At 39.5% G+C, this 13840-nt stretch overlaps 1 protein-coding gene across 2 annotated transcripts in view; it reads right to left on the minus strand.

Moving 5' to 3' along the window:
- COL23A1 (collagen type XXIII alpha 1 chain) overlaps positions 1–13840 on the minus strand; it is a 382617-nt gene that overhangs the window by 296517 nt on the left and 72260 nt on the right. The gene's annotated exons all lie outside the window — the stretch shown is intronic.

Here is a 13840-nt window from a genome sequence, read left to right on the forward strand (position 1 = left end):
TTGTATTCTTCCTTTAGGTAAGGTGTTGCTTCTCCCTGATTGCTTTCAAGATTGTTTCTTTCATGAGATTTCAGAAAATCGTGTCTTGGTGTGGATTTCTATGGGTTTATCCTATTTGGGATTTGCTTAGTTTCTTGAAACTGTGGATTTATGTCTTTTGCCAAATTTGGAAGTTTTCAGGCATTATTTTGTTGAGTAATTTTCAACTTGCCCTCTTTCCCCTCTCCTTCAGGGACTCCAAAAACACAAATGATAGATCTTTTGTGGTAATTTCACAAGTCCCTAAAGCTCTGTTCACTTTTGTTTTGCTCTGTTTTCTCTGATGTTTAGGTTGTGCACTTTCTATTACTCTATCTCCCTGTTCACTGATTCTTTCTTCTGTTAGCCCCATCCTGCTGTTGATACCATCGACTGAGTTTTTTATTTTGGTTTCTGAATCTTCAGTTCTAAAATCTCCATTTTGTTTTTCTTTATCTCTTCTATTTTTTTTTTTTTTGAAACTCTATTTTTTTCCCTTTGTTTCAAGCATAACTGCTCACTGAAGCATTTTTATGATGGCTGCTTTAGTAGTCATTGCAGATAATTCTAACATCTCTGCCATCTTTATACTTGTGAGCATTGATTGGCTTTTTCTATTTAGGTTATAATTTTCCTTCTTTTGTTATGCTGCTGCTGCTTTCTAAGTCGCTTCAGTCATGTCTGACTCTGTGCAACCCCATAGATGGCAGCCCACCAGGCTTCTCTGTCCCTGGGAATCTTCAGGCAAGAATACTGGACTGGGTTGCCATTTCCTTCTCCAATTCATACATGCATGCTAAGTTGCTTCAGTCGTGTCTGACTCTATGCGACCCCATGGACAGCAGCCCAGCAGGCTCCTCCGTCCACAGGACTCTACAGGCAAAAACACTGGAGTAGGTAGCCATTTCCTGCTCCACTGTTATGATGAGTCATTGCCACTGAAAACCATATATTTTGAGTATTATATTATGAGATTCTATGTAAATCTTACATAGAATTATGAGATCCTATGTAAATGAGATTCTTTACAAAACATTCTACATGAGTTAGATATGTAAATCTTCTGTTTCAGCTGACTCCTCTGATAGCACTCTAGCAGGAGAAGAGATACCTTTTCATTACTGCCAGGAGGGAGTAGACTCCAGGTTCCTCACCTGCCCTCTGTTGAGACCTGAAGCGGGGATAGTCTCCTTGGTACTTGTGGGTTGGGAGTGGGAGTTTCATCTCCCCATTCAGCTTCTACTGATCCCATTCTGGCTGGGTGGGGCTTCTCCTCAGGGAGCCTCCACTGACATCAATTGGCTGGAATCCAGCAGTTATCATCTAAACTTTTCTCTCTTGCAAGGCTGCGACTTTCCTGTTCCTCTGGCTAGTAGAAGTAGGCTTTTATTGGGAGTTCTCCACTATCATTTATTGTGTCCTGAGGTCCCATCTTCTTGCCACCATACCAGTCATCTTATGTTGGCTTCTTATTTAATGTCCATGGCTTTTAGTTGTTCTTAGCAGGAAGAATAGGAAAAAGTATCTCTCCTTCATCTTTCCATAAATGAAAGTTACTTTAAAATGTTTCACAGAACAGTCTCACAGACACAGAGAACAGACTTGTGGTTGCCAAGGGGGAAGTAGGTAGGTGAGGGATAGATTGGGAGTTTTGGGTTGGCAGATACAAACTATTACATATAAAATGGATAAACAACAAGACCTTACTGTATAGCACAGGAAACTATATTCAATATCCTGTAATAAACCATAATGGAAAAGGATATGAAAAAAATATATATGAGTCACTTTGCTTATACCAGAAAATAATACAACATTGTAAATCAACTATACATCAATAAAAATAAATAAATAAATGAATAATGTTTCAAATGGTAAAGTGGAGCCAAAGTAAAATAGTCACAGTGCCTGATGCAAATACTTTAATACCTTTGATGGCAGTGAAGGTGCTAATAAAAGGTCATGGATGTAGTGCTGGAATGATCTGAAAGGATACTAATTTGACTTTGGGCAAACTGTTTTGGCTGTCAAAAGCTCAGTTTTCTTTCTTGAAAATAAAAACCAAACTATTTATTATGTAAAAGTGTCATGAGGAGAAAGTGAGATAAAAGTCTGTCAAGTACATGGCATTGAGAACATATGCTATAAATAACCTTTATTTTTCTTAATCAGTTCCAACATTACATCCTAATATTTCCTAAATAAATCCTGAGTTCTAGCTCAAATTGTTTATAATCTTGTTGCAGTTGGACTCAGTTTCTCCATCTTTAAAAGAAAAGGATTGGTGTAGATCACTGGTGCTCAATGGATGGGCTGTAGCAGTCCCTGGGAGCTTGTGAATAATGCAGAATCTGACACCATGCTCAACTTACTTGTTACTGAGTCCAAGGTCACTCTGCTCGTTGCATGACATGCCAATAAATCTGAGAGACAAGGTGTTGAGACAAGGAATACAACTTTATTTGGAAAGCTGGTTGACTGAGAAAATGCAGACTAGTGTCTGAAAAATAACTATCTTTCCAGTTTTGGATACCAGGTTCTTTTATAGAACAGAGAGGAGGAGAAGGTGAAGAAGTCAAGTAAAAAGGTCATAAATTTTGCAAATATCTCCTGGAATGGCTAGCCTTGGGGAGGGGATATGCTAATTTCTTCTTTTCAGCAACCATTCACAGGTAGGTAGGGTCAGATTGTCTCTCTGAGAGCTGAACAAAGGCACTTTCATCTAACATTCAGGCAGAGGGGCAGGGTTCTTTGAGGAAGGTCCATTATGAATGATTATAATAAGAAAAACAAAGAAAACCAAAGGTTAAAGTCAAAGAAACAGACCCAACATGGAGTCAATATTGGCCCTTCCCTGTAACATACTGAATCAGAACCTGCATTTTAACAAGACCCTCAGCTGAGTATGGCTGAAGGAAGCTTGAGAAGTGGTGCTCTGGGTGACCTTTAAGCCCACTGTCAGCCCTGACTTTACTTATCTTGCACTTTCCCACCTTCAGACCACTGCTGAAATGCTCTGACCTTTCTACTCTGGCCACAGGATACTAACCATTATTTAAGGAGCAGCACAATCCCACCATGTCCCACTCCATCCCAAGCATACTGTTTTCTTTGACCACTACAACCTGAACCACCCTCTGAATGCCTTAAATGACCCATCTCTAGAGCATTAGCAAGATGATTTATCATCGGCTTAGTGACAGCTTGCCTGTTTTCTTCTTGGGCCACTGTTTAAACCATGTATCATGTATTCTTATTGAACTTTTTTATTGAACTGAATATCTTTTCAGAAACTGAGGATGTAGACAGCTCCTGGAAAGTTCCTAGAGAGCAAAGACCATGACTTCCACATGCTTTATTGTTCATCATTTGGTTCCCTACACATAGGAGAGACTTAAATACATAATCATTTTCACCAAGAATGTGCTCTAAGTATAGCTTTCAAGTCCCTACAATTAGTAATGAGAATATACTATAGTTATCAATCTTTAAAATGAGCATAAATAAGCCTATATTTTTTCTGAGATATTAAAAAGGAAACTTTTTTTTTTATTTTAAATAACAATACTCAATGGTGAAGAGATAGTGCTACAACTGGTACTCACACACTACAATGTAAACTTTGTAGTTTACAATGACACAGTCTTTACAGAAAACATATTGGCAATATATATTATGGAGCAAAATGATGTTTTCAGAAAACCCACTCCTTTATTTTAATAAAGCAAAAGCAAGAGTTTATTTGTAAGAAAGCAAAAAATGAGAGCAAAACTGGGACATGATATATAAAAGTCAAACATTAGATAATTGGTATATCTCCATTTGATGAACTACCATTGAGCCATTTAAAATAATTAGGAAGGCTGTTTTCAAACATAGGGAAATGTTTATTCAATATTAGGTAAGAAAACTGGAATAGAAAATAACATATGCTATTGATTATAACTAATATATGCAAATAAGAATGAAAAAGGAAGGAACAAAAAATTAGAAATGGTATTTTAAGATGGTGAGAATGGGTTTAATTTCCTGTACTCATTTTTTTCCAAAATTTTTCATTCTGGCAACTTTTCATTAAATAAAAAAATGAGCTTCTTATAGTGACATCAAGATCACTGTGGAAGGATTCACTCAGGAATAGATCAAAGCTCAACTTTTCTTTGCAGGTTCATCCACAATGCCATTATGTGGAATCTGACAGTGATGCATATCAGAATTAATAACCAAAGCCTCAGCATCAAGAAATTCTCAGTAGCTACAGAGCAAAAGATCTCAAGGCTGAAAATTACCATCTTGAACGAGGTTATCATTCATTCTTCCCTCAATCCCCACTAAAATAAAACTCTATTTGTACACTGCCAGTGAAATGTGTACTCATTAAAGGATGAAAAGATTAAAAAATTTTTTTAGCCCATGTACCAACCCTTTCTTTCACACTTCACTCATAGGGAGCCCCAGTTCACTTCCCTCATATGCTGATAGTAGTAGTAAGTCCTGGGGCCCAGTTATCCAGGCTGGTGACCCATTGTCCCCTGATCTACAGTGACCCCAATCTACATGCTCCCTGAGAGGTTCCTGAGCCTCCTCCCTGAGCCTATAATGGGGATATTCATGCTTTCCTCATAGGGAGAAATTAAATGAGGGGAGAAAATTTTTGAAGGTTCCTGTGATAGGGCAATGATGAATATATGTTATCACTGGTGAATTGGTTCAAGATGGCAGAGTAGAAAGACATGTGCGCATCTCCTGTGACAGACCAGAAACTGCAATTTGCTGTTGAACCACCACCAACGGGAGGATGCTGGAACTCACCAAAGATGTGCCACACCCAAATACAAAGGAGAAACCACAATGGGATGGTAGCAGGGGGTACAGTCACGATAAAATCAAATCCCATACTCCCTGGGTGGGTGACCCACAGATAGGAGAACAATAATACCAGAGAACTTCTCCCAGTTTTGTAAAGGTTCTGAGTCCCACATCAGGCTTGCCGGCTGGGGATCCAGCAAAAGGGGACTAGGGATTCCCAAGGAATCTGACTTTGAAGGCCAGCAGGATTTGACTGCAGGAGTGCCACAGGATAGGAGGAAACAGAGACTCCACTTTTAGAAGGCGGACAAAAAATCTTGTGTGTATCAGGGCGTAGGGGAAAGGAGAAGTGACCTCATAAGAGACTGAACCAAACCTACCTCCTCGTGTTGGCAGGTCCCTGCAGAGGGCTGGAGAGGCAGTGGTCCATTGTAGGGTCTAGGGCACACCCGGGAGTTCTGGGATGTGCCCATTGGCATGAGCCCTACTGAAGGATGTCATTAGCCCTATCATAGAGCCTGTAAACTCCAGGGCTGGGTCACCTCAGGCCAAACAGCTAACAGGGAGGGAGCGCAGTCCCACTATTAGAAGACAATCAGATTAAAGTTTTACTAAGCACAGCCTTGCCCACCAGAGAAAGACCCAGTTTTTCTGACCACCAGTCCCTTCCAGCAGCAAGCTTATACAAACCTCTTAGCCTCGTCCACCAGAGGGCAGACAGAAAAAGCAAGAACTACAATCCAGCAGCCACCAGTACAAAAACCACAATCACAGAAAGTTAACCACAATGAAAAGGCAAAGGATTATATCCCTGATGAAGGAACAAGATAAAACCCCAGAAAAACAACTAAATGAAATGGGGACAGGTAACCTTCCAGAAAAAGAATTCAGAATAATGGTAGTGAAGACTATCCATGATCTTGGAAAAAGAAAGGAAAAGATGCAAGAAATGTTTCCCAAAGACCTAGAAGAACTAAATGACAAACAAACAGAGATGAACAATACACTAGGAGGAATAACTAACAGAATAACTGAGACAGAAGAACAGGTAAGTGACCTGGGAGACAGATGGAGATCACTGCCACAAAACAGAATATAGAAAAAGAATGAAAAGAAATGAAAATCACCTAAGAGACCTCTGGGATAACATTAAACACATCAACATTCCCAATATGGGGCCCCAGAAGAAGAAGAGAGAAAGTACTCAAGAAAATATTTGAAGAGATAATAATTGAAACCTTCTCAGCATGGGAAAGGAAATAGTCAACCAAGTCCAGGAAGCACAGAGAGTTCCAGGCAGTATAAACCTAAGGAGGAACACACTGAGAGGCATAGTAATCAAACGGACAAAAATTAAAGACAAAGACAAACTATCAAAAGCAACAAGGGAAAAATGACAAATAACATACAAGCAAACTCCCATAAGGTTATCAGCTGATTTCTTAACAGAAGCTACATGTCAGAAGGGAATGCCATGATATATTTAAAGTGATGAAAGGGAAGAACCTACAACCAAGAATACTCTACCCAGCAAGACTCTTGTTCAGATTTGATGAGAAATCAAAAGCTTTATAGGTAAGCAAAAGTTAAAAGAGATTCAGCACCACCAAACCAGCTTTATAACAAATGCTAAAGGAACTTCTTTGGGCAGGAAACATAAGAGAAAGAAAAGACCTACAAAAATAAACCCAAAACAAATAAGAAAATGGTAATAGGATCATTACCCTAACCCTAACCTAATAGGATCATTTGCAGGTCAGGAAGCAACAGAACCAGACATGGACCAATGGACTGGTTCAAAATTTGGAAAAGAGTAAGTCAAGGCTGTATATTGTCACTCTGCTTATTTAACTCATATGCAGAGTACATCAGGCGAAATGCCAGGCTGGATGAAGCACAAGATGGAATCAAGACCGCTAGGAGAAATCTCACTAACAATTAGAGAAATGAAAATCAAAACTACAATGAGATCACCTCACAACAGTCAGAATGGCCATCATCAAAAAATCCACAAACAATAAATGCTAGAGAGGGTGTGGAGAGAAGGGAACCCTCCTGCACTGATGGTGGGAATGTAAATTGGTGCAGCCACTACGGAGAATAATATGGAGGTTCCTCAAAAAACTAAATATAGTGCTACCATATGACCCTGCAATCCCACTCTTGGGCATATATCCAGAGAAAACTATGGTCTGAAAGATATGTGCACCCCAACATTCACTGAAGCAGTGTTTATAGCCAAGATTTAGAAGCAACCTAAATGTCCACAGGGCTTCCCTGATAGCTCAGTTGGTAAAGAGTCCATCTGCAATGCAGGGTTGGGAAGATCCGCTGGAGAAGGGATAGGCTACCCACTCCAGTATTCTTGGGCTTCCCCTGTGGCTCAGTGGGTAAAGAGTCTGCCTGCAATGTGGGAGACCTGGGTTCGACCCCTGAGTTGGAAAGATCCCTGGAGAAGGGAAAGGCTACCCACTCCAGTATTCTGGCCTGGAGAATTCCATGGACTGTATAGTCCATGGGGTCACAAAGAGTCAGACATGACTCAGTGACTGAACAACAACAAACACTGGGACCTTCTATGTGCTGGACACTCTCCTAAGCACCTGGGACACAGCAGTAGACAAGAAAGATCTAAAACAGACCACTAAAAGCAGAAACAGACTCACAGACTTATGTAGAATGAACTTATGGTTGCCAGGGAAGGATGTGGGGAAGGGAGGGTTAGGGAGTTTGGGATGGACATGTACACACTACTATATTTTAATGGATAACTAACTAAGACCTATTGTATTGCACCTGGAACTCTGCTCAATGCTATGTGGCAGCCTGGATGGGAGATGAGTTTGGGGGAGAATGGATACATGTATATGTATGGCTGAGTCCCTTTGCCGTTCACCTCAAACTAGCACAACATCGCTAACTGGCTATATTCCAATACAAAATAAAATGTTTTAAAAAAATATGTTATCTCAGACATTGACTATATCCTATCAATTTTTTAATTTTTATTTTTTAAAATTATTTAAGTATGATAACATATTTACAGGAGACTTGGAAAATACAGAACAAGGTTACACATAATTCCACTATATATTACAATTATTTTTTTTATTTATTTATTTTTTTAAATATTTTTATTAGTTGGAGGCTAATTACTTTACAACATTTCAGTGGGTTTTTTCGTACATTGATATGAATCAGCCATAGATTTACACTTATTCCCCATCCTGATCCCCCCTCCCACCTCCCTCTCCACCCGACTCCTCTGGGTCTTCCCAGTGCACCAATTATTTTTTAAGTAGATAAATTAAGATTTTTAGGAGTTTCAATAGCAAACTCAAAAATTAATAGAATGAATATATAGAGAAGCAGAAGGATATAACAGACCTGAAAAGCACTGTGAACCAATTCAACATAATTAAGACTTATACAATTTTCACATAACAGTAGGATACAAGTTCTATTCAAGTTCCCATAAACCAGGAGACACTGGAATACACCCAGGGATATAAAACAAGATGCAAAAATTTCATGGTCAAAAAGTATTGAAAATATGCAGAGTCTGTTCTATACTGCAGAATTGTGTTAGAAAGCAATATCAAAAGATATTTGAAAATAACCCACATATTTTCAAATGCAATGTGACATTTAACAAGAGAGATCTTCAACTTAGCCACTGAAAGTCTCAATAAAGTTAGACTGAGAAAAACACAGAGGGTGACTGCAGAGAAGAAAGCATTTAAGTGAGAGTTTAGTATCAAAATTAGAAATTAATATTAGAGATACTTAAACAAAATCCCATGTTTATGGAAGTTAAATGTCCAGTTTTAAATGCTGGGTCTATTTAAGAAGAAAATTAGAAAATATTTGTAATAGAAAAAAATGAAAAGACAATTTCCCAGAATTTGTTGCATGCAGCTGAAGCTGCTCGATGCAATTAAATACAATATGGAGTCTTGAATAAGATATAAAAACAAGTAATGGACACTAGCATAAAATTTTGTGCAATTCGAACAAAATCTGTACTTTAATTAATACTGTCAGGTCAGTTCAGTCACTCAGTCGTGTCCAACTCTTTGTGACCCTGTGGACTGCAGCATGCCAGGCTTCCCTGTCCATCACCAACTTCCGGAGCTTACTCAAACTCATGTCCACTGAGTCGGTGATGCCATCCAACCATCCTATCCTTTGTTGTCCCCTTCTCCTCCCACCTTCAATCTTTCCCAGCATCAGGGTCTTTTCCAGTGACTCAGTTCTTCGCCTCAGGTGGCCGAAGTATTGGAGTTTCAGCTTCAGCATCAGTCCTTCCAATGAATATTCAGGACTGATTTCCTTCAGGATTGACTAGTTGGATCTCCTTGCAGTCACTTGTTAATTGCCTGATTTTTTTTATAACATAGTATTTCATTATATCCTCAGACTTAGATTAGAAGTTTCAAACCTCATTCAAATTTTTTTAAAATCACTAAGATAATAAATTTTCTAGACTTTTAGCAGTAATACTAGATGCCAAAATACATGAAACTACATCAAGTTTAGAGTGAATATAAATTAGAAATCTAACATTCTATTCATATTAAATCAACAAGTGGGATCAAAATATCATAATTTTTTTGGGTAGGCAAGAATTCATAAATTTTCTTAAATATATATATTTTATTATACATTCTCTCTCTCTATATATATATGTATGTATATGTATATATATAAAAGTGAAACTGTTAGTCACTCAGTTATGTTTGACTCTTTGCGACCCCCTGGAATGTAGCCTGCCAGGCTCCTCTGTCTGGAATTCTCTAGGCAAGAATACTGGGGTGGGTAGCCCCACTTTCTCCTTCTCCAGGGGATCTTTTCAACCCAGGGATGGAACCTGGATCTCCTGCATTGCAGGCAGATTCTTCACCATCTGAGACACCAGAGAAGTCCTATCCGCCCCCCCACCACACACACATACACACATACACACACATATGTATAGAAAAGAGTTTCTACTATGGTTGATAAAGGCCTGAGAAACAACAATAATAAGAGACAGAGAAATTGGAAAACATAAACTAAATGAAATGGAGGACTGAATATGAAATAAAAAAGGGAAACAAACTAGATAAAAGTAAAAGATCATCATTTAGTCCAGTTGATTTTAAATTAAAACATGGTTGTTCATTAGAAACATATCTGGAGCTTTGGATAAGAACAGCAATACCTGGGCATTTGTATTTTTCAAAAAATTCCAAGATAATTGTTACGCATCTGGATTTTAAAAAGTGACTGCAAGTTTTTCTATTAAATGATAGTTTTAGTAATATAGAATTCTGTTATTTTCTGTTGACTAATTATGATACAATGTTATTAAGTGAACAATAGTTTCAAAATCACAATAGTTGAACCATAAAGAAGTCTGAGCACTGAAGAATTGGTGCTTTTGAACTGTGGTGTTGGAGAAGACTCTTGAGAGTCCTTTGGCCTGAAAGGAAATCAAACCAGTCCATCCTAAAGGAAATCAGTCCTGAATATTCACTGGAAGAACTGATGCTAAAGCTGAAGCTCCAATACTTTGGCCACCTGATGCGAAGAGCCAACTCACTGGAAAAGACCCTGATGCTGGGAAAGATTGAAGGCAAAAGGAGAAGGGGACGACAGAGGATGAGATGGTTGGATGGCAACACTGACTTGATGGACATGAGTTTGAGCAAATTCCGGGAGATGGTGAAGGATAGGGAAGCCTGGTGTGCTGCAGTCCATGGGGTCACAAAGGGTCAGACACAACTGAATGACTGAACAACAACAATCACAATCATAAAAGATGTTTATCAGTTTTCACAGTCAATAACCAGATAAAAAATAAAAGGTAATTACAATTGTAAGCCATAATGGAAACATGATTAATCTAACAATATAATTACATACAATTTGGGAGGTTAAGTAAGTAGAGTGATGTGGTAAGTGGAAGTACATATATGCACAGGTTCTCATCCACCCAGCCAGTCTATGTCTTTTGGTTGGTGCATTTAATCCATTTACATTTAAGGTAATTATTGATATGTATGATCCTATTACCGGTTCTTAACTGTTTGGGGTTATTTTTGTAGGTCTTTTCCTTCCATTGTGTTTCCTACCTACTGCAGAGACATTCCTTTAATATTTATTGTAAAGCTGGTTTGGTGGTGCTGAATTCTTTTAACTTTTGCTTATCTGGAAAACTTTTGATTTCTGAAGTCTGAATGGAAATCTTGCTGGGTAGAGTATTCTTGGTTGTAGGTTCTTTCCTTTCATCACTCTAAATATATGGTGCCATTTCCTCTGGCTTGTAGAGTTTCTGTTGAGAAATCAGCTGATAACCTTACGGGAATTCCCTTGTATGTCATCTGTCATTCTTCCCTTGTTGCTTTTAATATTTTATCTTTGTCTTTAGTTTTCATCATTTTGATTAGTATGTGTCTCAGTATGTTTCTCCTTGGGTTTATCCTGCCTGGGACTCTGTGCTTCCTGAACTTGGTTGACTATTTCCTTTCCCATGTTAGGAAAGTTTTCAACTATTATTTATTCAAATATTTTCTCGGGTCATTTCTCCTTCTCTTCTCCTCTGGGACCCTTATAATGTGAATGTTGGTGTATTTAATGTTGTCCCAGAGGTCTCTTAGGTTATCTTCATTTTTTTTTTTTTTTTAGGTTATCTTCATTTTTAATCATTATTTTTTCTATACTCTCTTCTGCAGCAGTGGTTTCCACCATTCTGTCCTCCAGATCACTTATCCGTTCTTCTGCCTCAGTTATTTTGCTGTTGAGACCTTCTAGTGTGTTGTTCATCTCTTTTTGTTTTTTAGTTCTTCTAGGTCCTTGGAAAACATTTCTTGCATCTCCTCCATTCTTTTTCCAAGATCCTGGATCATCTTCACTATCACTATTCTAAATTCTTTTTCTGGAAGGTTGCCTATCTCCACTTCATTTAGTTGTTTTTCTGGGGTTTTATTTTGTTCCTTCATCGGGGATGTAATCCTTTGCCTTTTCATTGTGTTTAACTTTCTGTGATTGTGGGTTTTGTACTGGTGACTGTTGGATTGTAGTTCTTCTTGCTTCTTCTGTCTGCCCTCTGGTGGAAGAGGCTATCTAAGAGGCCTATATAAGCTTTCTGCTGGAAGGACTGGTGGTCAGAAAAACTGGGTCTTCCTCTGGTGGGCAAGGCCATGCTCAGCAACACTTTAATCCAGTTATCTGCCAGTAGGTGGGGCTGTGTTCCCTCGCTGTTAGTTGTTTGGCCTGAGGTGACCCAGCCCTGGGGTCTACAGGCTCTATGGTAGGGTTACTGGTAACCTCCAAGAGGACTTACACCAAGGGGCCCCACCAGCACAACTGCTCCCAGTAACCTTGTACCCATGGCAAGCCACTGCCAACCCTCACCTCCACAGGAGACCCTCCAACACTAGCAGGTAGGGCTGGCTCAGTCTCTTGTGGGGCCACTGATCCTTTCCCCTGGGTCTTGGCACATAGAAGATTTTGTTTGTGCCCTCCAAGAGTGGAGTCTCTGTTTCCCCTAGTCCTGTGAAAGTCTTGCAATCAAATCCCACTGGACTCCAAAGTCAAGTTCCCTGGGGATTCCCAGTCCCTTTGCCAGATCCCCAGCCTGGGAAGCCTGACATGAGGCTCAGAACCTTCACAACAGTGGGAGAACTTCTTTAGTATTATTGTTCTCCAGATTGTGGATCACCCACCCAGAAGGTATGGGATTTGATTTTATCATCTTTGTGCCCTTTCTCATCTCATTGTGGCTTCCTCTTTGTCTCTGGATGTGGGGTATCTTTTTTATGTGGGTTCCAGTGTCTTCCTGTCAATGATTGTTTAACAGCTAGTTAATTTTGGTGCTCTTGCAAGAGAAGATGAGCACACATCCTTCCACTCTGCCCTATCCTACCAATTTTTAAAACGAGAACAAATTTAAATTGATGCCATTCATTGATCGATGAAGATGGACACTCATATATCCTAGTGGGAGTCTATACTGACATGGCCAGTGATAGCTCAATTTTGTGTAACAGAAGCTATAAAAATTGGCATATCATTTGACCCAGCAAATCCATTTGGGGGAATCTGTCAAAAGGAATTTAGATAGAAGAGCAAATGTGAATGTACAGGGATGTTCAGGTATGAGTTATAAGAGGGAAACTGGAAAAAGCCTAAGTGTTCAATGGTAGAAGACTGGTACATAAGTTTTCACACAGGCTTGCAATGGAATCTTACTCAGCAATAATAAAGCTGTAGAAGTATACTCAATCACATAAAGATATGGTCATGGAATACTGAGCTATCAATATTTAAGCAATAATATTTACTGTATGATTCTGCTTTGTGAGGAAAGACTATATAGCTAGATAAAGATATGCACGTACCATGTATAGGATATCCAGTTGGAGAAAGAGAATATTATTTGTGGACTTTTCTTAACCCAGTACTTCCTGGGTATAAATGGCGAATTAACACGTCTCCTATCCCTGAGGGGAGAGACCTATGCACAAAGATTGGCAGGGGAAAGGGATCAACATAAAGACTCCTGGAACATGCCAGTATGCACCAAAGGTGTAGCAGCCTGGCCCAGGCTCTAAAATGAACTGCTAGGGGCAGGGGGGTGGGGGAGGTGGCAATCCCTCACACAGTGTCTCAGCTCAGAGAGGATGAGAAGTCTTGTGACTGGAGAGGAGCAAAGGGGTTACTCTTAGCTCTGCTGCAGCTGCAAACCCCCACGGAGATGCCTCCTTCTCCCCTTCACCACAGCTCCAGCAGGCTGTGGGGCTTCCGCTGGGATAGCTGAGCACTCATTGAGTACCTGCACCCAGATCTGATGGGACTAACATTGATTGACCTGTGCCTGCTCTGTTCATGTCATGATCACATGAATTTTCTCATCCATTCCCCCCATTCTTGATTCATGTTTCCCTCCATATAGCCGGTCGAAGGCAGATCTGGGTTAGTACTTGGAGCTCAGTGCTCACTGCCCTGCACCACATCCAGTGTAAAGAGG

Source organism: Cervus elaphus, chromosome 9 (assembly GCF_910594005.1).
Source record: "Cervus elaphus chromosome 9, mCerEla1.1, whole genome shotgun sequence".
NCBI classification, from domain to species: domain Eukaryota; kingdom Metazoa; phylum Chordata; class Mammalia; order Artiodactyla; family Cervidae; genus Cervus; species Cervus elaphus.